This window comes from Panthera leo, chromosome A2, assembly GCF_018350215.1.
Source record: "Panthera leo isolate Ple1 chromosome A2, P.leo_Ple1_pat1.1, whole genome shotgun sequence".
Classification (NCBI taxonomy): domain Eukaryota; kingdom Metazoa; phylum Chordata; class Mammalia; order Carnivora; family Felidae; genus Panthera; species Panthera leo.
In genome coordinates, this window is record NC_056680.1 from 109,643,400 (window position 1) to 109,669,789 (window position 26,390).

At 37.0% G+C, this 26,390-nt stretch overlaps 1 protein-coding gene across 3 annotated transcripts in view; it reads left to right on the forward strand.

Moving 5' to 3' along the window:
- HDAC9 (histone deacetylase 9) overlaps window positions 1–26,390 on the forward strand; it is a 957,815-nt gene that overhangs the window by 75,827 nt on the left and 855,598 nt on the right. The gene's annotated exons all lie outside the window — the stretch shown is intronic.

The following is a 26,390-nucleotide window of genomic DNA, read 5'->3' on the forward strand; positions in this document are numbered from 1 at the left end:
GTTGAAGTCAAAATTGAAGACAAATACTTCCCCAATTTGTTTTAGGCTAAGAAGAGGCTGACGTCAAGTATTTAAGAGCTATTTCAGCTAATGCCAACAGATAGATTATGGAGAATCACTGCTTGTTCTTTCGGCCAGGTGGTAATTACAGACTTAGAGAAATAGGAGTTGAATGTGTTCCATTCTCTAACACCTTCACACGCCTCTTTTTAAAAATTCTCTATTGCGTGTTCATTTGCTTCCTTCTTTTTGCTCCCAAGTCACAGCAATTAAGGGCTTTTTCTTGCCTTCAGTGTGCCAATGTGTCCCAGTGACGTTATTTCTCTTTTCTTCAGACAATTAGTAGCTTCCAAAATTCACAACGGTCTGCAAATTGCTAACTACAGAAGTAAAATATAACTACATTCAAGGTGTTTAGAAACTCTCATAAAATTGTAGTAATATGTGGAATAATAGGCAAAATATTTTATCGTATCTGAACATACTCAAATGTTTTGATCGAAGTTTTTAGCTTATTCTTTGTGGAGTCAAATAAGTTCATATCACCTGAATTAAGTGGAAGAAATGAAAAATTTCTAAAAAAGACAGTATGTTCTTTCCAGTAAGATTATTCAGAAAATGGTATAGAATCATTAAGTGACTTTGGCCGAGTTCTTTGGATCTGTGAGGACTTAGTTTTATTATCCATAAAATGAAGAGTTTAGCCTAAATCTGTCTTTAGTGAGGTGGCTTGTGCAAGGCTGAGAATGAAAAGCAGCTGTTTCAAATTCTATTGTTTCTTTATATCAGAATCCCAGTATATCCTGCTCCTCCTCCCCTAATAAATGACTTTATTTTTTCATTTGATTTTATTTTTGTAAAGCATCCTAAGGTTAACATTCCTTTAAAATAACTCTCAGAATGAAATCGATTGGCTATCAACTTTGGACCCTGGCCTAACTAGGTCCTCTGGCCTCAAACATAAGTGAGACTGCTCACCATGGAAACAGTTGGTACCAGCGGTCTGTCAAGGAAAGCAAATCTTGATTCAAACCTCTGCTCCCCATCCCCAGCTCCTTATCCTTAGCTTCTGTCATAAATTGCATTGAAAATTAATAACAAAAAGAACAGAGAATATTGAACTCCCGTTCAAAGCAGAAATAATTCCCTCCAAAATACCCATGGCGTGTCAGTAAAAAAAAACAGGATTAATCACAGAAAATAATTGTAGTCCTCGGACATGTCAGAACCTTATAATATATTTAGAGCTGTTCATTGCTCATATCAACCTCTTAAGAAAAAAAATCCACTGGGCATTTTGTTAAGCAGTGGTGATATTCTAGATGACATACGAGAAGACTTGTCAAATATCCATGACTTGAAACTAGACACAGCATGACTTCTTGTCATTTTAGGGACACTTAGGAGCTACGTCTGGTAGCTTTGGCATCAGCTTATTTTTAGCTTCATGTGATGTCTGTTTTTCCTGGTTATTATCCCTGGGCTTAATTTTGCAATTGTAGGATATACACATTATTCAGCAGATACGAATGTTTTCACTTCTTCTGTATGCGTGAACACCTTTGTAATGAATTAATGGGCTCAGTTTCTGTTGGTTGTTTTGCATTTAAAATGGCACTCAAGTCAGATAACCAAAAACATCAAGTGCAAAAATGATTATTGTAGTCAAAAGAGAAAGCAGCTCGTTTCTGTAAATTCTTTTGTGTTGCTTACTTAGAGAAAACCATTTGATTATTGGAAGTTGCTATGGGAAGGAAGCATGTGACACTTCTGTGACATTACATTTCTGTTTGCTTGTTGGAAGTTATTATTTATTATCTGTGTGTGTATGTGTATACACAGATATATATATATATATACACACACACACACACACACACACATATACATACACACATGCGCGCGCGCGCACACACACACACACACACACACACACACACACATTTTATTTTTTTAAATGCCTGAATGTCTCTTCTCAGGCAGGGCCAAAAGAGTAAAATTTAGCCTTGATTATAATGTTCACCCTCCTGGAATTGGTCCATTACAACCATTGTGTGAATAACCTTGTGGAAGTTTCCGGTAGCTGTGCTGGCTCCTTGGCACCACAGTGTTCTCTGTGTTCATGTTGTGGGACTGCTTTAAAGTTCAAGTCCCCTTACCAAGCAGCTTGGTATTTCAGAGACTAAATCTCTTATGGCTAAGCAGTACAAGGTTGACCTGCTTTATTCCTATTTCTTCTAGATAGCGTATTATTTTTCACTAATGTCATAGTATGTATTAATTAAGAAGTGTTGTTAAAGCACTGCTAGGAAAAGAAATGAGCCTTTGGGTGACCGTATAAATGCCTTTATAACTCTGATGGATCAAGACCAATGAAGCTAGTGGTTAATTTCCACCATTAGCTGTACTTATACCTGTCATTAAAAGAATTCATGGATTGAATGTAGCTTAGAGATTCTCATGCATGGTCCTATTTGAAGTAGCAGAAATTGGATAGGACTTTTTAAAGGCAGAAATTAGTTACAGGAACTGTATAAAAGGGAAGAAGAGGATCAATTGTAAGTTGTCAACATTAGTGAGCAACATTATTGCTCATTCTTACTTCCTGAGAGTGATTCTGAATCAGATTTATGTTTCTACTTTTCAGCCTCATCTCCATGCCCATCCCCAACCTCAACCCACGTAATATCTGACTGAAACCAGACATATTCTCTCTTTATTTGCTACATTAGGGATTTCAGAGGGAATTCTATTCACCCAGGGAAGAGAAAATCAGGCCAGTTCTGAGAAACTAAAAATACAACTATGCAAAATTGTTTTCGGAATGGAATTCATTGGCATTTGTTTTTATGCATGACAACCCTTTAAAATATAGCATTGACTCAAACTATGATTCTGACTTCAATGGTTTTTGTCGTTTGTTTATGAATACTGACTACAGGTTTTCTTATATGGTTTGTATCTAAACAGAGCTAATTTAAGTCCCTGAAGCATTATAGTAACATTAATAATAATGATGATGATAGCAGTAATACTTATTGAACTCGTAATATGTGCCCGACAGCATACTAAGATATTTTCTTTTTTGATTCTCATCAGTACCTTTCCAAGTGGGTAGTATTGGCCCCATTTAAATATAACAAGATCTTATCAACTTGACAAAAATAAAAATTACCGTTAGGAAGAGAAATGTGTTAGTCTGCAGTCTTGATGAGGGTTCTGAGGAGACCATGAACCTCTGACATACCTGATGCCTTCCTCACCTTGTCTGCTTTCACAGCTTGTCTTCTTGTTGCTGGCACCAAGACTTTAGAGTGAGAACTGGATGGCATGATAGTGTGACAAGGGATTGGAATTCTTGGGTTTATCTGAGATAGAGGGAGCGTGGAATAGACATGAGGGGATAGAAAAAAAAAGGGAGCCAAAGAGCAAGATAGTGGGGTGCTTTCCATAAAGATAATGCTGATGATAATGATGATGGTGATTATTTGTTATTGTTATTTTTGTGCAAACTTGGGCTCTTAGCTTAAATAGACAGTGCTGGAGATGCTCAAGAAGCAGAGAGGGTGGCAGGTTGCAACCTTCCCAGGAACTGGTAACAAGAGAAAGAGGACTACTTTGGATTTGTACCCAGCCAAGGAGTCGGGGGTTCAACTTCAGTTTCATTATGAATCTTGATGGTAGGGAAATGCCCAGAGACATATCTCACATCACAGATGGACAAACTGAGCATAAGTGCTTGCCCGAAGTCACTCACCTTGTCAGGGGCAAAGCTGGGATGCAAATCTAGGACTCTCAATTCAGAGTACTTTTTCTTCTTCATTACACTCTCCTGGCACTCTAGATAATGATTTCTAACTTGAGGCTTCGTAGAATCCTAATAATAAATGTTATGATTATGCCTGTGCTTACTAACATTTCTAGTAATCTTCCATTTCTAAAATTGTTAATCAAATGTGTATAAATTAAAAAAAAATTATGTGAGGGTGAAAAGTATGCTTAGGAATATTAAGTATTTAATTTATGGGATATCATCAAATCATTATAATCTGGACTTTTTTCTGACATTTTATTTTACCCTCTGGGACCAAGAAAGTATGGAATGCATAACCCTTTACTTGTAATCTTCACATACTATGTTTTGCTATTTTTTTATTTTCTGAGAGTAACAGAGTAGTAAATTGTCAAGTTTTATAAACTAGTTTGTAATATATTAGATTGTACAAGATACCTTGGTAGGGTGAATAATGGCACTCTGTAAAGCATCCACATCCTAATCCTTGGAATCTGTGAATGTTACTTTATATGGCCAAAAAGGGACCTGGCAGATGTGATTCATTTAAGATATTTGAGGTTATTCTGATTATCCTGGATTATCCAGGTGGGCCCTAACAACAATCACATATATCCTTATAAGAGGGAGGTAGCGGGACATGTGACACATACAGAAGAGGGAAAGCAGTGTGACCATGGAAGCAAAGATTGGATTCCACATGCCAAAGGAATAGCAGCAGCTACTTGACCTGGGAATTGCAAGGAGGAGGTTCTACCCTAGAGCCTCTGGTGGGAGTGTGACCCTACTGACACCTTGATTTTGTTTTTTGAAATTGCTGTTGGACTTCTGGCCTCTAGAACTCTGTGAGAGAATACATTCTGTTGTTACAAGCACCAAGTTTGGATAATTTGTTATGGCATCCCTGGGAAATGAATATGACACTGTGGAGAAGTCCAAGGCCTCATCTAGCCTCAGTCCATGAAAAAAGTAAGGGCAGGATGTGGACTTTATTTTTTCTTTCTGCCAAAGCTAGGGTACTCATTGCCCAGGTAAAATTCTCATACTGCTGAAGTGAAATCTCTAGACATATCGGAGGCCTTTCCACCTGCAGAAATGAGGCTCTGATGACAAGCCAGGGGTGACAGGATGGTCCTCCTTAGGGATTCTTGGCAGAAGGGAAATGGCTCTCTGTCACCTCAAAGAACTTGTCTAAAGAAGAGATTAAATATTATGGATTCTATTGTATTTTTTATTTTATTTTTTTTAAGGTTCATTTATTGATTTTGAGAGAGAGAGAGAGAGAGAGAGAGAGAGAGAGAGAGAGAGAGAAGGGGAGGGGCAGAGAGAGGGGGAGACAGAATCCCAAGCAGGCTCCATGCTGTTAGCGAGGAGCCTAATGCGGGGCTTGAACCCATGAACCATGAAATCATGACCTGAGCTGAAATCAGGAGTTGGACACTTAACTGACTGAGCTACCCAGACTCCCCTGTTGTACTTTTTAAAATCATAATAATGGCATACAAGTTATTTTACGGGTTTTTCTCTTTGAGCACACCAAATAAGAAAAATAATAAAATAGAGCACCTTCCCCAGAACTTAGAAAAGCTTATGTTACTCTTTGACTAGGTCTAGATTTCATCCCATCTCTTTTTTAACTCAAATTCAATTAGGAAACTGAATCAATACTTTATATTCTGTAAGGGAATTGTTAGTAATTATGTGTAGACAATTGATTATTCAAGATGTACTTTTATTTATCTGTATAAATAAATATATCCACCTATGATAACTTCAAAATTTTTTTTGTAAGTTATTACTTGGTACGCAATACTTTGAAAAAATAAAATTAATTTTTCTTTCCATTACCAAAGATTTTAATCTATATGCTTATGTCAGTGAATGTATACATCCTGTTCTTTTTATAAATTTTTCTAGTACTGTCAAATGAAAAACAAGGCAGTTTATTGATATAGCATTTAATTTGAAGGTCACTTATATTTTGAATGGAAAGTCAAATTGTAAGGTTTTTTTTTTTTTTTTAACCAAATGGCTACAATACAATTTGACTTCCTGTTCCTTCCTAAAACTAAAATTCTCAATGAGCAGCATTTTTCATTAGAATACATCAGGCACTATGAAAATAAGCTTCTTCAGCTGGAGAGAGGTTGTGTGCCCTGATTAGCAAGTGAGCTACCCTAGGCTTCAGGTATTTTAAAGTTGAACCAAGGCCCTTGCTGAAGCCCTGCTTCTGTTGTTTGATAATGAGTATTTTGCAGAGTCCTTTCAAAAGTAAACTGTATTGTTCCCTTGCTAGTTGCAGTACATCTGACTGAGGTGATTATGGTTTGTTAAAAAGCACTTTTAGGACAGCAGAAAAATTATCTGTTTGAAAAAAGATTCCCCTCCCCCTACATGTAGTGATAAACTTAAAAGTCTTGAACATTTTCTGAGCACGCTGGCTAGGGCTTTAAAATTATCCGAAGAGCCTGCCTTTGATCCCAGGTGCAGGGAGTATGAAAACCCATCAGAGTCCACTGGCAGTGCCCTGCTTCCTGAGATGCTGGTTTGACTGGGCAGGAAATTTTGCTTAGTAAATACTTTAAAACTTTGGTATTCAGAAAGTAACATTATTCAGGGGAGGACTAACATCCCTGAATAAACAGAGTGAATTTTTAATGCGCCAAAGTACTTGTGGTACAGATATTGAGGCACCCTTGTTCATCAAATGAAATGTTAAACTGCTGGGGCATTTGGAGTTTACTCATATTTTCTGATGGGATATCTATAGGGCTCTCAGAGTAGAGGTGGGGCATGGGGTGGGATCAGATCTCATCTTTCACCTTTTTGCATTTTTATATATTCTTTCCTCTCAGTTACTTGTATCATTTATTTATTCCCAAGTTGAAGTAAACACAGTCTTGGTCTTGTTCTCAGATACGATTTTTTAAAATGTTTGGTTTACAGACTTTAAATATAGTGTAAGCAGAGTTTTGAAAGAGAGGGCACTTACTGGATAGGGCCAACAACACCCTATCACTTCACTGAATCATGATTTCCCTATACAAATCCTTGGTTTCTTAATTATCAAATTGATCCTGGTCCTTTGTTGTCTCAAGACTTTTTTCCTAAATCCTAATTGAGTAAAAAGCTCTGTCTGAAGAATTCCCACCTGATGTCTGTGTAGGAGATACTCTTCTGTTGCTGAGAGAAAATGGGGTTAAAGTATGAGGAACCCGTATGTCTCAGGGTCTCCTCCATTTCCCCACCCACTATACAGGACTATGGAAGGGATTAGAAGTATGTACCTTCATTTGGCCTAAAAAAGTAACTTAATTTTACCCCGTGAAACTCTACCCTTAATATATAAGGGGCTTCCAAAATAATCATAAGAGAATAATCCTCAAAGGAGACCATCCACCTTGCCTACTCTTCCTTCCTAGCCACTCCGGCAGTTCTCATTCTTGTCTTTGAGGTTCTTTTCCCTTTTGAAAAAACCCATGTTTGAAGATTAAGTGCCCTGGAGTTTTATGAACTGCCTTAACCTGCTACAGAATTTGTTCTATTGTTACTGGGATGAGGTCAACATCACCATGTAGAATTTTGTTGTTTCTCCTTCATCTTGCAGGGGAATTAGTGTTCTTTTAATTTCCCAGCAGTTACTCTGCTTTGAGCAAAAGGCACAACTGGCCATTTGGTTTTGTCCTTTTTGGGACCAGCTCATCTCAGGTCAATCTGATGGCCTCCCAGCTTTCCCTGTCCCCGGCTGCTTATGTCTGGTGGCCCATGGGCTGCAGACTTTTACTTTCCTTGAAGTGGAAGCCAGTTATCTCCCCTCTCAAAGGGTTTGTTAGGTCAAGAGTATTCTGTTTTATGTTTACATCTTGTGATTTCAGCACTTCCTGCCCCAGGTCTGTGGAGTAAACCTATAGCAGTAATCACTGCATGAAACTGGGGGTGGGGGTGGGGCTCTTCCATTAAAATCTTCCATTATGCCAGCAGTGTGTACAGAAGCATTGGATTTAGTTGTTAAGTATTCAGTCCCACCAGGGCCCTTCAGTTCCGCTCTTTGTGTTCTTTAGTTTTTGAACCACTTTAATTTATAGTAACCTTGTGGAAATACTTCCAAAACTCTGCCCTCTCCTGCTTTTTCACCCAAATGTATACCACATGAAGACAGAGAGTGTTTCCTCCTCATCTCTTGTAAACCGGTGTATTCCATGCTGAATGAGTGGATGTCTACAGTGGCATGTTTGCATTTTGTAGCAAATAATAATAATGATTTTTTCCAAAACCTGGAGAAAAAAAAATTCCTCAAAGAAATCAGGAGATGGAGTTAGACTGCTTGTTAAACCCTTACCATACAACTGTCTACATTAAGACAATTTGAAAAAAACTCCATGTATGTGATGTTTGTAGTCAATCTGCTTATAAGCATGGCATGTTATATAAGAGTTCTATTTATTTGCAGGGATGACAGAATCTATTTAAATTACCATGTCAAGATGTTAAGTATGTAAGTAAGATGAGTTGTTGCTATTACCAAAAACAGAAATTAGAGCAACTTAATTAGTTTATAGGTACTTTTATTTTACCTACTAATTTTGTACAGAGTTTGTCTGTTCATGACATTACCTAGTAAGTAGTAGGCATTACACAAAAATTTTGTGGGATGTGGAAGATAACCTCATTAGAAGAAGAAAAAAGCCCAGGTTGACATGAATCGCCTGGTAGTGTCACAATCTTATATCGCTGGTTGTATTTATGACAAAAAACAAAATCTCCAAACCCCTAAATCTATCTACATGGATCATCTAATTTTGATTGTAATGACTTACAGACTCATCCGTGGGAATGACTTTCAGACTCCCATTTTATCTTTCAGACAAAATAACAAAACCAGTTTTTTTTTTAAATTTATTTATCTATTTTTGAGAGAGAAACAGAGTGAGCAGGGGAGGGGCAGAGAGAGAGAGGGAGTGAGAATCCCAAGCAGGCTCTGTACCATCAGCATGGATCCCGATGCCGCTGGAACTCATGAACTGTGAGGTCATAACCTGAGCTGAAACCAAGAATTCGACACTTAACCAACTGAGCCATTCAGGAGCCCCTAAAGCCAGTTTTATTGAAAAAAGTTAGAAATAAAACATCTTCTCATTGTGAATAATACATTTTTAAAGAAAAATTGGAAATTAAAAAGAAAGAAAGACTAAAGGAGATTAGATCACTTTAAATACCAGTTCTCAGAGGGCATCATTAACATACTGTTGTACATGCTTTTCTTAGTTTGAGAAGTGAAGGCTTCGGAGCTTCTTGATTATTATTACAGATTCCTGATTTCTGTGACTGGGACCTCCTTCTGGTTCACCAATTCAGAAAGCTTGAGGGTCATCTTTGACTTCCTCTTTCCTTCACCTCTTTATCATTTGACCCTATTGGTCCTACTGCCTTGACTATTCCTGTGCTCCATTCTTTGTGGTCCACCCCCCATCCCCATATCCCACCCTCTTGTCATCTCTTCTTCTAAATTCTATAGCAGCTTCTTACCCATTTCTTGCCCCTAGTCCTACCCTCCTCTGCTAAATGCACTATTCTGAGAGTAGCATTTTCTGTTTCTCTAAATGTTAACCTGGTGAGGTCATATTCTTGTTTAAATCTTTTTAGAGGCTTCTACTGCCCTCTTTTCATAATCTGCCCTGATAACTCCCCAGGCCACCCCTTGCATTTCCCCACACCACCTTCTCCTCAGCCATCACCTCAGTTGGCTGGCAGTTCCTAGAATGTTCTTTTTCTTACTTGTGCATTGTTCACCAGTGCTGTTCCCTGTACCTATAATACTTTTCTTCCAACCTTCTTAAAGTCTCAAACCTCCTGAAGTCTAAAAATATGAAACAGAATGGCATTACAGCACTGTGTGTTGATTATAAATACATTTTTTGAATGATATCTTTCTGTACCTTCTCCAGGATTTAACCTTATCATCACCAACTCTGGGAACTCTCCCTATCCGTAAAGACTAAATTTTACTCATTTTGAAATTACACAGTGGCCAGCACTTAGCCATTGTATGATTTAGTTCAGTAAGAGATACTGAATATACATGAATATGTCTGTTGAAAATTGTTGAAAAGCAATATTTTAGGTAGAGTTTACTTGAAGAGCCAACAGTATATGTGGACTGTCTATTGTGTGAGGCACTGTTCTCTGGTTCCTGTGAATTAGATGCACAGCATCTTTACTTTCATGGAGTTTGTAGCCTGGCAGCAGGAGACATACACCAAACAAGAAATAACAAATAAGTAAGATAATGTCACTGGATTGAATTTGAAGTCATAAACCCAGGGTGATATGATGGCACTGAATACAGTAGTATGTTTTTAGACTGACTGAACTGGTAAGGGCTATGCTAGTTCACATATGGCATATGTATGCATATGCTGTATGCCAGGCATCTGCTGGTCATATCCTAGCTTAACATCAATTGGTAGTGGGAGCAGAGCATATTATGGAACTAAAGGTATTAAGGTTAAAGGCTTATTTGGATAAACAGAGGGTATTTAATTAAGATTTGAAGGAACCATGATAGCATTCAAATAATGGAATGGATAAAAAACATGACAAAGAGATTTGGGGCCATAGAAGAATGAATGAAGTAAATCAATAAATAGAACTAACTGAGAGGTGCGTCTTGACTTCATGTGGAGAACATCTTTTACATACTTATAATCTACTCATCAATGGCATGGATTTGGTGAGTTTTTGACAGAGGATATATTCAGGTAGAGGTCATGTGTCTGTCAGAAATGAGTAGGGAATTTCCTCTAAAGGAGAGAAAAGCAGCCAAGATGGTTTCAGAGATCCTATTACATTGAATTTAGGGAACTCGACCTATGTGCTTGAAGAGGAAATGATCCTAGGCAGAGAAGGAAGACCCCTCAGAAGAAGTGGATAAAACAAGAGATGACATTTCTCTGGAGAAGGGATATGGGGAAAATATGTAAGAATGTTGATTTACCAACCCAAATGTCTTCATGCTGAGAAAAGAGAAACAGAAGGGAAAACGGTGAAGGAAGGTCTTACAAGGTAGAAGATTCCGTTAAGTGATTCTGGAATGCTATTGGTAGTAATGCTCTGCATAAATGTGAGGCATCGGTTAAAGGAGGAAGCTTTGATTATAAAATGTTACCTGGCTGGAATAGTTCTTAAGTCAGTGTTTCTTACATGATAGTTCTTAGTGTATTAATAACCCAAATAGTATTATATAAATTAAAGTAAACTGAAATAGTATGTTTATCTTTTATTTTAGGCATGGTGATATGGTATGTCTTCATGTTTGATATTCAGAATTGTTGATCAAAGCATGTTATTTGGATTCAGGCTTGGCTTGGTCAGGGAAACAACAAAGGAACATGTTTTTCTTTAAAGCTGTTATTGTTGCCTTTTATGTTGTGGTTGGCATTTTGGCAGGCGCAGGTATTATATTTGTGCTACCCAGAACTAAAAAGAATTAGTTTTCTCAGGCTGAAAAGAAAGGGATCTTGGCTTTTTAGAGGTTAAATAAGCTTTATATTCATGACAATTGGTTGTAGTGCAATGCTTCTATTTTTACCAATCATATATTTATTATATATTATTCTTAGATTATCCTTTTTATTTTTTTCTTCTAGCAAAAACAATTTAGTGCCAGTGTTTTAAGTAATGAATGCTTCCCAGAGAAAGAGTTAACGTTTTCCAGTTCAGGAGGAAAAATGGTTAAAGTGGAAAACCCCCTCATTCCTAGTCTTGTCCTAAAATGCAGAATAGTCATTGCCTAATCTTAATGCCCTCAGGGCTTTAGACAGACATTGCCACCTAAAAAAAAGATAAACATAGGAGTTTAAACATGTTTGATAGAAGTGTAAATAAAGGGGAAATATTAAACCACAAAAAAGGAGATTTATATTTTTTCCTAAATACTTGTGTCTCTAGTAAATAAGCTTCTTAATCCTTATTGATGGAGGATTTTGGCAATGATAATTAGAATATTATTTTGTCAGGCAATTTATGTAAACACTGTATTTCTAAATGAACCATCTCACCTTTTTGTATGAAAGGTGATAACATATTTATTATGGTCCATTTCATAAATACCCACTTACAAATAGACCTCTTCACACCTGGGTGTGCCTATTTGGAGACACTCAGAAGAAATCCTCCCAATGTGAATTACTTCTTGACTTTCAGAAGTAAGATGAAATTGCTTAAAATAAAAAGAAAAATAAAAATCTGCTTATTTCAGTGTACATTTGGAAGGTTACAAAAATTAGGTCAAATATTGATGTTTGCTTTTTGGTATTTTTGTCTTTTAATTGGTAAGTTAATAGGGATATTTCCTTGGGTGAGATCATTTTCTGTGAACTTGGGAAGAATTGGTTTGCCTGTTTGCCAGTTGACATGTGGAAAATACATCACTGAAGCATATGTTGTTTATTTTTTTATTATGAAATATTTCAGTAATACAGAAAAGTATGAACAATAAACTTAATAGTTATCTACACATATGCCCCTGTCAGATCTCTGTATTTTGTGCTATTCCCCTCAGGACTTTTTGTTTTAATAAGTAAAGTGTTTGAGATGTACTTGAAATACTGTTAATTTCATTCACTCGAAGGTAGCCACTATCCTGGGTATGGTGTTTATCATTCCTATTCATTTATTTATTCTTTAGCTATAATATATTTATCCACAAATATTGCCGTATCATTTTGTATGTTCTTGAACCTCATATAAATGGTATATTATACAAATAATGCTTTAGCTTATTATTTCACTAATTTACAATAAGCTTTGAAACGTATCTGTGTTGATATGTATATCTAGAGGTCCTTTATATTAATTACTATAGAGTATTCTCTTTTATATTAGCATTTATTCATTTTCCTGTTGATGAACATTTAGATTGTTTTCAAATTTCTGTTCTAAATAATCTTGCTGTGAACATTCTTGTGCAAGCAGTCACATGGGAGAATTTCCCTAGGAGAATAATTGATGGGTCATTTATTAGTTTCCTATTGCTGCTGAAACAAATTACCAAAACCTGGTGTTTTCAAACAACACAAATTTATTATCTTATAGTTATGGAGATTAGAAGTCTGACACAAGTCTCAGTGGGCTAAAATGCAGGTGTTGGCAAAGCTGTGTTTCTTATGGCACCTCTAGGGGAGAATCCGTTTCTTGCTTTCACAGTTTTAAGAAAGTGCTCATTTTCTTTGGATTATGGCCTCTTTGCTCTGTCTTCAAAGCCAGCATTGCTGCATCTATTATTCCATAGTCACATCTCCATCTGACTCTCTTCTGCCTTTGTCTTTCACTTTAAAACACTTGTGAATACATTGGGCCCCCCTGAATAATCAGGATAATCTCCCTACAGTAAGGTTATTTTATTAGTAAACTAAATTCTTCTGTAATCTTCATCACCCCCTTTGCTATGTAAGGTAACATATTCACAGGTTCTGAGAATTAGGTCATGAACATCTTTGGGTATCATTATTTTGCCTACTACAGGTCATGGAGTGCTATAAATCTCCCTTAGACTAAATAGTTTTAAGTTTCTATTCTAAGTGGTGTGTGCTTAGAATATTCTCTCTTAAAGTGTAGGAGAATTTCAGTTGTTCCATATCCTTGCCAACACTAGGATTATGCGATTTAAAAATGATATCCAATCTTACGGGTGTGATTGGTATCTCATTGAGCATCTTTTCATGTAATCATTGGCTGCCGAAATTCTCCTTTCAGTTTGTTGCCCATTCCTTTCCTTTTCCTATCCTAAATTGTTCTTTTTTTTGTTTTGTTTTGGTTTCTTACTGATTCATGGATGTTCTTAAAATATTCCTGTTCCTAATTCTTTGTTGGTTATTTGCATTGCAATATTTTTTCCTCAGTGTGATTTATCTTTACACTTTTTGAGAGTTTCTTTGATTGCACAAGTTTTTTAATTTCAAAGTTGACAAATTCTGGCTCATTGAAGAAATAATATCCTATTTGAAGTCATGAAGATATTCCTTTTTATTTTGTTAAATGTGTAACAGTGTAAGTTGTTTATTTTAATATATTTTTTTGTCTCTAGCTGTATATGTTTCTGTGTTTGTGACATGTAGCAACACAAGTCTGATTTATTGGGTTGGCTCAGTTTTATATAGGCTGTAACTGAGAACTATATAATTTAAAGGTTGATGATTGTATGAAATGTTATTGCTAGGAAGAACTTCAGAGGTGATCTAGTTTAAAACTGAGGCCCAGAGAGACGGGGAGCAGCAATTCTAGAACTACTTATATTGATGTGGTGAACTACATAGATACTGCATTATATTATCTTCATGGCTGAGGAGTCTGCCTGACCTTGAAGACACGTTTTATACTATTGGTAGATAACTTAACTCTTGGATTGAGTAAAATAATGCATACTGATTTACATCCAAGAAAATAAAACAACATTTACAGAGTAGAGATTTTCATGAGATGGTAGTAAATTATTTTGTTTGAACTTACCAGGGGGAAAAAGTATCTGAAGGAAGGAGTTGTTGATTCCTGTGACTGTAATGCTTATTCAACCTTCAGTGATGAGTGCATGATTATAAAAATAACTAGACATCAGTTTTGTTGAGAATAGCCTATTTCCTCTAGAGTACATATTTTCTTTTGGAAAAATTCTGTCACAAACATGCCTTTACTGTGGACCAGGTTCCAAAAGGGAGACTGCCTTTAACAAAGTCTCTCACTTCTCTATCTAGGTACTCACCCACAGCACTACCTGTACCACACACACTGTCCCTTCTCCGGTTCACTGAACATATTTATTTTCTCAATATTATTCAATTCACAGACTCTTTAAGCTCAGGGATAAAATTAAGTGCATTTCTGATGCCCAAAATAAGCATCTCAAGAATTTTTCAGTATTTTTTTTCTTAAAGGAGTGTTGCAGAGGAACTTAAGAGTGAGTGACAGTTGACAGAAGATGTGGTTGCCCAGCAACTGGCAATTTAAGTAACTAGGAGCTGATATGATTTACCAACCTGATAAACAGCAAGGACTTTAATACAATCTTAAGGACTGCTACAGATGTTGCATTGAGCTATTTATATGTGTTGATCTGTCTCAGTCTATTTTAATGTGTGTGTGTGTGTGTGTGTGTGTGTGTGTGTGTATGAATATTTTTTCCTGCAGAACGGGAATATGAAAGCAAAGACTGTATCTCTTCCCCTATGTGACATTAATAGAAGTTGCCTGCAGTAAAATGAGTTGGTTTAGCTACCCTTTGTTTTTATGCAGATACTCAGTTTCAAAGGATGCTTTCTCACTGAGAGGAAATAAATGTCCTTTGGATTGAGTTCTGGGTTTGTTTTGAGTTCTGAGATTGTATTTATATTCTCAATAATTGTTGTTACCTTATTTTTGCAAGTTTTATAATTTGAATCTTTTCTCCACTTTTTGAAACAGAGTAGGAATTGCTCTTTATTCTTCATAAGATAATGAGGTTTAATAAGATTTGCTCAGAGTGAGTTGGCTTCATTCATTAGTGTGTTTTACTAATGGGATCAATCTCTTGATCCTGTTATGAGCCAGTTAGCTTCCTTGGAGCAGTTGAATTTTCAACTTTGCTAAAAAGGCTGCCTTCCTGACCCTCAGCAGACATCTTACATGGTTCTTCTAAGAGATGTTAGAAAAGCTGCAGCCCATCAGTAATAATATAGTAATCCAGAGTACCTCCTCCTGGCAAGAGTTAGTACTATCATTTTGTATATAAAGAACATGGTATACTTGAGAAGCAGTCTGTATAAATTTGTCCTCTTTTGGGGGAAATGGAATATGCTTCATAAAACAAACTACCAACATCCTGTTACTAGTATAGAGCTTGAGATAACTTTGAGGATAATTTTATTGTATTTTTTAATTTTTTTAATTTTTTAAAATTTACATCCAAATTAGTTAGCATTTAGTGTAGTAATGATTTCAGGAGTAGAATCCAGTGATTTATCCCCTACGTATAACAGTGCTCATCTCAACAAGTGTCCTTCTTAATGCCCCTTGCCCATATAGCCCATCCCTCACTGAAAACCCCTCCAGGAACCCTCAGTTTGTTCTCTGTATTTAAGAGTAACTTTGAGGATAATTTTAACACTGAAACTATTTTATGGTAGGGGACTACAAAAATAGATCATTTTAATCATGAAGTAGTTGAAGGACACAACAAGGTAATTTAAAAATTGTTTCTTGAAGCTATTTACAATTCACTGAGGTTAGGACTTAGGGAACTTCCTGGAAAGGAGGACATTTTTGCCAACTATGCATGTTTGTGTAATACTCAATATCCTAAAGCTGCATGCCAGCTCTTCCATGGTACCTTCTCCCCTCTACCTCTGAGTGCAGTGAAAGCTTCCTTCAAATCCCTGTAGCCCTTGTGCTGTCCTATTCTTTTTAAGACATGATATCTATTAGGGGTGCAGTGTTTCACAATTCCAGAGGCAGTTTGCAACACAGAGGCCCTGACTGTCATAATGATATCTCACATTTGTTGAGCACTGCGCTAAATATTTTAAATATATTGTTGTTTGTCCCTAGTTTTACAAATAGATATTAGAGTCAACAACTTACCGGTGAGCAAACTGAAGGTCAGAGTGGTAAAATAATTTGCCTGTGAGAATATAATAAGAAAATCAGAGAGGTGTAATTTACAATAAGGTCTGTCAGACTTTAAGTGTGTTTTTCACTGTTTCTCTCTCTCTCTCTCTCTCTCTCTCTCTCTCTCTCTCTCTCTCTCTCTGTGTGTGTGTGTGTGTGTGTGTGTGTGTGTGTGTGTGTTTTGTTATTTTGTTTCTTAATTGTACATATATATTCAGTGGTTCTCATATTTTAGCTCAGTTAAGAATTATTGTGGAAGCTTGTTAAAAACACTGTTTCTGGGCCTTTGTCCCAAAGATTTGAATCTAGGAGGTTCTTAGATGAGTGCCAAGTATCTGAATTTCAGAACAGTCCTTGGATCACGCTATGAGAGATCCTTCACACTATGAGTGAAATCTGCATGGCAGGGGCCATCTGAGCTACCTTCGCAGCTCTGTACCAAACATTCTTAGTGAGCACTCCAAGTACATGTTACACTCAAGCATGGTTAAAACTATTGCTTTTATGCTACATATAACCCACAAAAGGTTCCATAGCATGAACCTGGGTTGACTTAGCGGAACATAATTATGAAGTTTGTGTCAGTTAGAAAAGTCAGTAATAGGGGCGCCTGGGTGGCTCAGTCAGTTGAGCATCTGACTTTGGCTCAGGTCATGATCTCATGGTTTGTGGGTGCGAGCCCCGCGTCGGGTTCTTTGCTAACAGCTTAGAGCCTGAAGCCTGCTTCAGATTCTGTGTCTCCTTCTCTCTCTTTCCCTCCCCCACTTGTGCTCTGTCTCTGTCTCTCAGAAATAAATAAATGAAAAAAAAAATTAAAAACAAAAAGAAAAGTCAGTAATAATTGGTAGGGTAAAGTTAAGAACAAGATAGTTGATATGATGTATTTCTTACATATCAGTGTATTCTAGAAATTGAGGGGTATCCTAAGATATCAGTGTGTGTTCAAAGGAAGCCTCTGTAGAGAAAGAAAAAGCATAGGCAAGAAAGGAACCGGAGAGGGATGGAATTGAGATAAATCTTAGGTATAAACTATAGTTCTTTGTAAGAAGATAAGAAGGAGTTAAAGATGGAAGATGGGAGGTTGGCTCAACTCATTACTTAAGGAGAGTTTTTTTTTTTTATTTTGTTAAATGTTTTTATTTTTGAGAGAGAGAGAGCAATAGAAAGAGACAGAACATGAGTCGGGAAGGGACAGAGGGAGAGGGAGACACAGAATCCGAAGCAGGCTCCATGCTCTGAGTTGTCAGCACAGAATCCAATGTGGGGCTTGGACTCGTAAACCATGAGATCATGACCTAAGCAGAAGTCAGGCACTTAAGGGACTGAGCCACCCAGGTGCCCCAAGGGGAGTTTTTCAGAAAGGGATTAATGAAGTGAATGACCTGTTCAACTGGAAGAGATTCCAGAAAAGGCTAGTGGAAAAGTGGGTCAAAAATGTCCATCAATGGATGAATGGAGAAAGAACATGTGGCATATATATGTGTGTGTATACATATGTATATATATACATATATATACACACACATACATACACAATGGAGTATTATTTGGCAATCAAAAAGAATGAAATCTTGCCATTTGCAACCACGTGGATGGAACTAGAGGGTATTATGCTAAGCAAAATAAGTCAGTCAGAGAAAGACAAAAATCATATGACTTCACTCACATGAGGACTTTAAGACACAGAACAGATGAACACAAGGGAAAGGAAGCAAACAATATATAAGCAGGGAGGGGGGCAAAACATAAGAGACTCTTTTTTAAAAAATTTTTTTTAATGTTTTATTTATTTTTGAGACAGAGAGAGACAGAGCATGAACAACAGAGGGTCAGAGAGAGAGGGAGACACAGAATCCGAAGCAGGCTCCAGGCTCTGAGCTGTCAGCACAGAGCCCGACACGGAGCTCGAACTCATGGACTGTGAGATCATGACCTGAGCCGAAGTTGGCCGCTTAACTGACTGAGCCACCCAGGCGCCCCCATAAGAGACTCTTAAATATGGAGAACAAACAGAGGGTTCCTGGAGGGGTTGTTGGGGGGGGGGGCAATGGGCTAAATGGGTAAGGGGCATTAAGGAATCTACTCCTGAAATCGTTGCACTATATGCTAACCAACTTGGATGTAAATTTAAAAAAAGTGGGTCAAATATAGAGAAATGAGTAAAAAGAAGCAGTGACAACATGGTTCTTGACTGGGGATGGAGCCCATGTACCTGCTGTCTTTTGGCAGCTGCCCTCATGGCTCATGGCTCATTGTTTCCCTTCTTTACCATGTGGGAACTCTGCTGTTGTCATTTCTTCCCCTCAGGTGCATGTCTGTCCATGTCTGGAGATATGTCTTGGGTGGCTTAAAATAGAACTGACCACTTTCAGTAGAGCAGTTAGTAAAATGGTTAGTAAATTCCTCCTCATAATAAGAGGAGAGGCCTTAGAGTCTACTGAAATTCCCAAGGTGCTCTGTTAAGACAATACAAAAGTTCTTTATAGAAAGATTTATACAGTGCTCGGGGAATACAGTTCCTGTTTCTTTTCAAATTTCTGCAAAATGATAATTGTTTCTAACTTACTGGATTTGATATTCTTTTGCTTTCCTTTCCATCAATACCTAAGAAGTGATTAAAAAAAATATTAGCAACATCAGTCAGTAAAAGATTAGGGTAAAGTATAGTCACAAGCAAATATTGGCACATTGTATTTCCATAGAATACACATTTGCCTTCTAAAAGGAAGAAGCAAAGAAAGGAGAAAGCTTTAGTAATTAGATCCCTGTTGTAGCCCTAGTGGAGTGAGAAAGATTAATAGCTGTGGCATAGAACTTGTTCCAGGTGAGAGGCACTGTGTATCACAGTTTCCTCCTGGGATGGAACTTGGCCTGAAGTAAAACACAATTTCTATACTAATAATGATACTAATAGTCAACATTTTTGTGCACTTTCTCCTTACCGATTACTTTACATTTATTTTTTCCAAGCCTCACAACGACCTGGTGAGTTAAGTAATTCATGTGTAAGCATCTGAGGTTCAGAGAGGTTAATTGACTTCCATAGCACCCAGCTAGTGAGACATTTCACATGGGCAATTTGCTGCATGAAGGGATTATCAGATCTTCAAGAGGTACATAGCAGCATTAAAGAAATCACAGACATTTTTAAAAAATGTATTCAATACTGAAGTTTGGAAAAGAGAACTATGTCAATCTAAATTGCAGCAATGGATAAAGGTCTTTTGTATTTGGCCAGCTGATCATAACCCGTGCCTCCACACTAGCAAGGGAGTAGACCGGGAGCCAGGTTCTTTTAAGCATGCTTGATCGGGCAGTTTTCTGCAGGGAAGGTTATAGTGTAAGAGTTACAAAGCCCTCCTGCTGCACAGGTATCAGAGGTTGTCTGTTACAAGTTCCTTCACTTCGACTATTACTTCCTTTTCACAATTCTATTTTGGACTTCTGTCTCATGTGTATTTACAGGTAGACAAAGCTTTTTTTTCTAAGAACCCCTTTGCCATGACTGAAAAGGAGCCTTGTATGTCCTGCAGTTTCTGGGTATTGTGATTCTAGTTTTAAACTCAAACTGATGATAATGGCGGCTGTGACTCCCTATTCCCTATTGTCCAAGGAGGGAAGTTTCAGGTAGGGGCTTTCAAAGATGATTCAATAAAAATCAGTGCAGTAAGAGTTTTTGATAAAATGTTCTTTGTTATCTATCAGAAGCCATTTAAGATATGACTTGGGTACTGGCGTTCCTGGGGCTAAGCCCAATGTTGTAAAAAACAAGACTTACTAAGAAAAGGTCTGTTTTATTAGTGCAGGTACTGTGGTTGGCAGAACTTCTTCTTATGAAATGAAATAACCAGCAGACCATTCCTGATTGTGTTGTATATTTTTAGATGTTACCATTGAATTATATTTATAGTATAGACTACTGAATTCCGTCTTAAATATGCAAAATACATGCATAACAACTAACCTCCCAAGCTGCATTCCCTGCTCTGTGTTACACCTACATTGTAGCCTGTACTTAAATGGCTCTCCTAAAAGTCTTATAATGGAGCTTATTATTTGCTTTTAAAATGTAAGCACAGAGACTGCATGTGAGATGTGTGGCCCTCTGGGTGACACGTTCTGTTCTTAGCTGTACTCAAAGGTGAAGTCAGCAAACATCTGGCAAGCAGACAGGGAGTGAAACCAATAGTCTTGTGTAGGTAACTGCCCAGAGACTAGAATGAGCCAAAAGGAGTCGATGTGCCAGTCTTTATGAATGTGTTTGATAATTTGGAGCACCAGATGTCTGCTGTGGTATTAGGTGAAGTTAAATAACTGGCTGTATCTTTAGTGTGGCTCTTGTTGTGTCCATCAGTTTTCCAGTCCCCAGAGTCCCTGGGGTCCTGTTGCTTAAGACAACTTTTAAGTATTGTCAGGAGCATTATTTGCACAGTCCTGCTTCTGTTGTTAAAATTGAAGGGGAACAAGTATCCTTAAATCTGTATCGCATTCTCTTGTGTCTTGATGAATAGTGGTTCGATGATTTTGATGTAATGGTGAAGTTATAAAACTTGTCGAATAAAGAAATGGACTTCCTCCAGTGGAGAAAAAGCTGGGCTAATAAGGTGAGAAGCTGAACCATTTTAGTGATCTGGGAAATCACTTCATATGATAAGCCCTAGAAAATGACAGTATCTTGGATAACATAATTCACAGGCAAATTTGGTTTTGGGTGAATAGTGTTTTCCCCTGATCCGTGAAGGCATCCACCCTCTCTGGGTCTGCTCTTCTTAGATGGTGGCCCATCTAAGTGGAGAGTATTTTCTTTTTTTTGACCCAAATCAAAGGACTATGTTCTAGTCCTTCAGAACTCTATAATAAAACATTGGATAAATGATTCCGCAGCCAAATCGGGCAACTGCAGATTCATTAGTTCAGCCCTTCCCCTTTGTTAACTCATCTATCAAGAATTTATCATGTGCCTGCATGTTCCAGGTACTGTACTAGGTGTAGGCATTACTGAGATGAATACAGTATAATCCCTGAACTGAGGAACATAGTCTTATGGTGGATAAAAGTACTTCACTAACATGAGAGGCATTATTATTATCTAGCACAAGGGGTGTTATTACAGGTACAAGATACAGTGGGAAAGGATATAGATGGGGAAGCTGACCTTTTGCTTGGAGTGGCTGGTTAAGCGTTCTCATTGAAGATGGTCTTAAAGAATTTGAGCTGGAAGGTAGTGAAGATATGATAGTAATCTTTGTAGAAAGAAGTACAAAGGCATGGAAATATGAATATGAATAATACTATACAGGAATAATCAGGACCCACAGTCTGCTGATGTGCATTAGTACAGCCATACAGGTAGTGTTCATTTTGATTATTTGGTGCCTGTGCCTCAGCAGTAGTTAACAACGTGGAACATCACCCTAGGAATAATGACAGATTGTGTGGAACCATAGGATTGTGTGAGGAAAAGAAGGAGAGAAAATGAGGTGGGAAGAAATGAATTATGAAGGAACTTGAATACCAACTAAAGAGTGTGCTGGTCGCCAAATTTTATTTGCTCACTCACTTATTCATTCAGACATTCCCTAGAGGCAGGGATACCAGATAGAAGGTCAGATAAAGAATCTAATTAAGATGAATGATTACTTGGGCCAAGGCAGCACTCATTGAAATGTAAAGGAGGGCCCAGATATGAAAGATATTTTTAAGACATTAGTGTACTGGCTTTGGTGACTATCTGTGGGAAATGCAAGAATCAGAGAAGTGGAAATATAATCTGAGCTTTCCAAACTGGTAATGGAGTATCTTGTATGTAATCAATAAGAGTTTGTTGAATTGAATAGAATGTTAAGAGTAATTTTCTAGTGTTTTCCTCTAAATATAAAATCGTGGTAGAATTTCATGTTATTCTAAGGCATAAGAGAGAGAGACTATGGGCTTGATGATACTCAGTGCACTGGCACAGTAGGCTTATTTCACCAGTAAACTCTCTTCAAGTGGATGTTATGAATTGAGTCAGCTCATGGTGCCTACTCTATAGAGGATTAGTGGCTAACAGCTCCACCTAAGAAGAGAAGGACTGCAGATGAGTGTGAATGTCTTTGTAGACTGAGCTGTGCATTACAACATACCCTAAGTCTGGGAAAGATATTTTAGAGACACATAGTTTTTGTTAGCTACATAACAACTGAAGCATTGTTTTCTTGGTGGCACATTGTCTAAGATAATAGCAATTGTCCACAAGGAAAAAACTGTAATAAAAGGTCAGACTATAGTTAAAAAACCAAGAAAGGTTGTGGTAGGACCATGAAGTCCAAGTCTAAGGAAATGAAAGCTTATAGTGTGAGAATTCATGTAGACAGACATTCATTCCAACTTTTTGATTTATTTTATTGTTTTTGTTTGTTTTTGTTTGTTTTGTTTTTTGTTTTTTGGGTTTTTTTTTTGGGTTTTTTTGGTGACTGAATTCAGTCTGTTCAATGGCTAGATAGGTTCTTTAGTAAGGGAGACCTGTTAATTAATGAGCCATTACTGAAACTGTAATGACTAGGTAGACACAGTCTTGATATTTAACCAGCTCTGCTCGAAGGGTCTATAATTCATTGTGATGCTACAGAGAACACTGGGCTAGCAGTCAGAAGACCAGTTCTTCCATTTTACCACCTACATGTCTGTGAACAAATCTCTGAAATTCTCTAAGCCTCAAATTCCTCATCTGTAAAATGGGAATAATAATGGCTTATCAGTGTACTCCAAAGAGCTGTTGTGAAGATCAGAGGAGATAATCCTTGTGCAAATTCTTTATGTCCTGTAAAGTGCTGGTGACTTGCCATGCTATTACTGTAGAACATGTCATACAGGTAGAATGGCTAAAGGACCTGTGGAAACAACCCTACAATGATGCTAATGAGAGCAGTGTGGCATGGGGTGATATAATGTGTTAGTGCCCTTCTTTCCCTGGCTGCATGGGCAAGCTGAGACATTGCAAGATATCACCCCCTTGGACTGTTGCACTATGCTTGTGCTATGTCCCACGATATCATAGCAATAACTGACTTGTAGGCAGCTGATCAACCTGCAGTCAGAGGTGGTCTTTTGGAAGCAAGACTCCCAGTGCCTTATTGTGGATTCACAGAGCTCAAAGAATATATTCAGGAAAAAAAAATAACCATTCTTGGATCTCAATAGGTAAAAGATTCATAGCAGCAATTTTACTCTTGTTGTGCTTGTGTTTATATCCTTAAATGTGCATATATGTATTTTTATAGCATGAACAAATTAATGTGCAAATTAGTTGAAACTATTAATTGAAAACAAATATATTTCTATATCTGCTTGGATAATCTGTACACACAATCAGCATTACTTGCTTTCTTTTTCTTTTTTTCATTTATCAACCCACTTGAAGGCCAGTTTCCTATTATTTCTACATTAGGCTTATTTGTAAGAATGACTAATGTACTAGGGGAAAATGTTCCCATTCTAAGAAAACAGTCTGTTTCTCTGGAGCTCATTTGGATAAAGAAGTGTAGGGAGATTTAAGAATAAATTGCCCATTCTCATTGACCGGTGTTCCCTCGCTGACCACCCCTCTTTCTTTTCTAAGTAGCTAAAAACTGTCTTTTGTAAAAGGTTTATTTGCTTATCTTTGAGAGAGATAGCACTCGAGCATGAGTGGGAGAGTGGCAGAGAGAGGGAGAGAGAGAATCCCAAGCAGGCTCCACACTGTTAGTGCAGAACCTGACATGGAACTCCATCCCACGAACCGCGAGATCGTGACCTGGGCTGAAACCAAGAGTCGTGAGCTTAACCTACTGGATCACCCAGGCACCTCTGACTTAATTTGTGTAAAATTCTGTATCAATTTTGTCCCTATAATGTGTGAATACAGTTGCTAATCTGTCGATTTTGTTGGCCATGAGGAAAGAGAAATTTATGTAGCTGATGATGCACATGTGTATGCACATGCACACACATACACACAAGATGCATGTATGTGTAGAGGATCAATACCCCTGAAACATTTTAGGAGAGATTTTGATGTGCCCACAGTTCAGTTATGCAGCTATACTGTCATGATAATTTTGGTTTAATGCAATAAATGGGAACTAGGATGTATCAACATGGAATTGCACGTTAATTTTCTTTATGCAGCATTCAGATAATAAGGCTTTAATAATATTAGAAGGATATGTCATGTTTACATGTTTAGGCATAAAAGGCTGAATGGCAGAGTGAGTAGATTACATTTTAAAAAGTTATTTACTGATATTTTAGAAGCCAAATTCATATTTCCATCTGAGATTTATTTTGCAAGTCAGGTCTAGAGCTATGAAGTCAAAACCCAACAATTATGTACGTAGCCATGAATCAGCATGTCATGGACATTTGTTATGTATGTTTGTGGAAATAAATGGCAGGTGTGTGGAAATAGAAATAACTTTCTCATTTTAGATTTGGGGATAAGTAGTAAAACTTTGGCTTTGGTATTATCACAATTAAAATTTTGGACATTATTGGCTAAATTTAGTTGTATTTGTACATATACAAGTATTTGAACAAAGTAACATAGATTAAAAAGAAGTGTTTTTTTTTTTTTTTTTTAACACAGAGTAACTCTGCCACTGATGGAAGACACATTTCAGTACTGTCTCCCTCCATACTCTTAAGGTTTCCTGGTTGTTGCTTTTTGTTATTCCTAATTTAAAATCAAATTGTACATTGGGAAGCCAGAATGTATCAAGAGCATTTATGAAATGTTTCATACTGCATTGTGAAAAAGTATAACTGCCAAAATCCTCAACATTCACATTCATTAATTTTAGTGTATAAATTCAAATCTCACTCAACTTTGTTTTTGCTTTTGCTTTATTACCTTTTAAATATGAAGTAGATGATATCTCATTTTTCTCACTCATAAAGAGAGGGGAGAGTTACAAGTACCTATTAGCATGGTTAATGTGAAAGTGATATTAAATACGATGATAGGTTTAAAAGTACACTGTAACTATAAAGAACTATGCACATGGTGTTATTACTTTAAAATATGACATTGACATCTTTTCATTTAGAAGCCAACGTCAACATGTCTCTGCTGATAGAGAAATCAAAAGAGTTTTCTACTTTTCATTTTTCATTTTTTGTAGAAATATTGCTTTCTCATCAACATGGAAATTAAGATTCTTAAAACAATGCTAATAAAATAAGCACATCAGCATAATTTTTAAAGAAGATTTATGAAACTATATGTTATATTGTTACATGTATGTAGCACCAAAGATATGATGAGAAGTAACCAGCTGGACTGATAACTCTCCGCTATTTTAGTAACTAGCCTATTTCTATGTAGAGACCATTGAAACTACTATAGGTGTTCTTGGTGATATTATTTAGTTCTTCAAAGGAAATATGTATTTATATCCTGCTTTATACATTTGGGCAAAAATAGTATAACACTTTCAAGATACTGATGGGAAAGTGAGTCCCAGTAAATATGTTGGATTCTCAAGATAAAGAGAAGTACAATTCTCAGTGTTCACAGCATTCTGTCTACAAAAATAGTCCAATTGGAATATGCTATTTTAGTAAGAAACTCATTAAGTATAACTTTAAAAGCTTCTTCTTCCTTTTCTTTTTTTTTAAACTTTGACATTCCAGTAAACTGTGAGGAGAATGTCCTTCCAATTGCGTTTCCTTTGCTGAAGTGTCTAGAAGTGAGAGTACATTCAAATTGTAAGCAGAAAGTCCCTTAAATTCCTTTCCAGAAGTCCATCCTGTAAGTGCCACTCCTAGAAAGACTATGGCTGTTATTGCTTTTGGCTGGAATAAGACTGCAAAAGGTTTCAAGGAGAAATGGAAATTGTAATGGGGGTTTTCTGTCACTTGTATAGTTTATGGCTGATTTGTTCCTTATTTTAGTTCATTAAAATTTTTTTCACTAAGAACTCCTGCCTCTGGAAGGAAATCT